Raw genomic sequence first — 2,597 nt, forward strand, 5'->3', positions numbered from 1 at the left:
ATGGAGGTCAGCATTGGAGCATCTCAAAAATGTCCACACGGTAATCTATTTCTGGCTAATGCGAAATTTTGGTTAGACATTCCTTACTTAAACCCCAGCGACTACAGCTCTCTTTTAATTAGTATTGGAGCATCTAAAAAAAATCACGCGGAGATCTAACTCTGGCTTAATTTTTATATATTATTTGCTCCAACTCCAGAAACTACAGCTCTCTACTGTAGTAGAACGGAAGGGCTGATTCAGCAAGGCAGGATATGCATCACTTCAGGAAATCCCAACCTTCACAGCGTTATTCTACCTAATGGGTAGGGAATCGTTAGCATTAAAAACGAATAAAACGAAGATAACTTTCAGAGCTTCTTCGGGCGAAGCACGACTTTGTAGTGAAGATAACGGAAATTTGCAGGATAGACTTTGTGATCAGTGATCAAGCCGCCTTGCATTTTGCTTACAATCCATAGCGGTGGATCTAAATGGATATACATGTACTAGTATGTTTCTTAATTTTACTAGTAGCTTAATAGTACTATCCGAGCTTCAACTGGTTACTGCAGTAATAGTAGAAGCGGAAATCGCCAAACTACTGGCTACTATAATAATATTTTTTGGTACAGCGTTCAAAAGGCGGTACCCAGGTTTGGTAAGAGCCTTGTCCAAAAATAGAGAATCGATCATTTTTTCTTATCTATTTTCCCCTATGAAAAACGAGGTGCCGAGATTACCTCTTTTTTAAAGAGCGAAAGTTTATTTGAGAAAGGATGCAGAGAAGGAGGAAGTTGCTGTGGGCACGAAAGACGCCTACGACGGCTGTCTGCGCTCGGAAGCACCACAGTGTCGTTGGGGAGTATAAGGACCAACAGAGAGCGCCTACAGATAGCAAGATTCAGCTGTAGTAGTACAGCGTCGATCTTCATAAACATTACACTACAGCGGCTGCAGAGGTCTTTTCAGTACACACACAGGCTCGCAACACGGAAGCGCTGGAGCGGAAGAAGGGCAAAGCCTCCTGGTTCATGAGGTACTAGCGGCCCCCATGACCAGGCCCTGGGTCTACTAGTGTACTCGTCACAAGCTGGACCTTCCGTTCATGTTTTCTTAGCTATTACGCGTCCTCGCCATAAGCCTGTACCCCGACGCCCTCTGTATGTGAAGCGGTGCTTTTGCACTTCCACGTGAGCATGGCGCCCCGCTCATCAGCTTTACTATCATTGATAGCGATTTTCTACAGCTATGGGAAAGCTCGTGAGCACGGCGTCGACTGCAAGGCGAACAGTTCATGGGCGCAGCGTCGCCCGCCAAGGTGGAAAAGCGCGTAGGCGTGACGTCCGCCGTAGCGGGTAGTAAGGATAGAGCTGTGTGGATGACCTGGACTCCGGCTATGAGTGCAGCAACGATACAGCACTCGTATAGCACTAATCCACAGATATCAGCTTTACTACCATTGATAGCGATTTTCTACGGCTATGGGGGAGCTCGTGAGCGTGGCGTCGACTGCAAGGCGAACAGTTCATGGGCGCAGCGTCGACTGTCAAGGTGGAAAAGCGCGTAGGCGTGACGTCCGCCGTAGCGGGTAGTAAGGATAGAGCTAGCGGTCTCAGACTACTCCACCGGACTCGTGTAGAAACTATTCCAGGGGAAGTTCTAGGTTAAGGGCCGACCGTGTGGATGACCTGACGTCCGGCTATGCGGTGCAGGGCCTCAGCCTGAGCCCTCACGTCGCGCCTGGTGTCGACACTACATCGACGGACAGAATGTAACTGCCGCCAAATTAACTGCCATTGCCAAAGATAAGAGCAATAAACAAGGATGGGAGGAGCGTGCACATGTTCATAAATGAACAGCAAATACAGTACTGCACCCCGTTTTCGCGGGAGTGGACCATATAGGATTTGCAATTAAACTAGATTTTAGCTTACAAATTATAGCTCATTTGGATTCAGGATCATCACATCCGGAAGTTTATCAAAGGTCCAAGGGCGCGAAAACGGGGTGCATTACTGTACTTAGGTTTTTAGCAAATCAGGTATTGTGCTTTCTACTCAAAACTTGACTGCCTGATTTATTAATCACCCGCGCTGAATGGCCTATGAAATCGTTCTTCCTACCATACATCACACGGAAACATTACATGCGACAGGTTTCCACACACTGCAAGCTCAGAGCAGAGCGCATCGGCAACGTTTCCCGTGTCAGCAAACGGTAATGGATCTCCGATCTAACGTCTCGCCTGGTAGCGCAAGAGGACCCCCACCAACGGGTGCTGCATCAGCTGATGGTGCACGCTGTAGTGGTCGAACACGTGTATCGCCACATTCGGCCCGTGTATCTCCATATCCTGAGCGTACTCGGTCGCCAACGGAGACTCACCCAGGTCCAATACGACGGCGTACACCTCCAGGCCGAGAAGCACTGCCAGCGACCACGACTAGGGCATACTCAACCCCGGGTCCAGTGTCATCTGCAGCCCAACGAGCATCACTTCTTGGAGCAGGAAGATCACCTGGTGAATCAGCTCAAGCTCGACCTTCTCCAGCCCCTGGTACAGCTAGACAGCCGCGGACTCCACGTTTCACACGACGTCGAGCATCACCCCGAGG

Source organism: Phytophthora infestans, genomic scaffold, assembly GCF_000142945.1.
Source record: "Phytophthora infestans T30-4 supercont1.70 genomic scaffold, whole genome shotgun sequence".
NCBI lineage: Eukaryota > Oomycota > Peronosporomycetes > Peronosporales > Peronosporaceae > Phytophthora > Phytophthora infestans.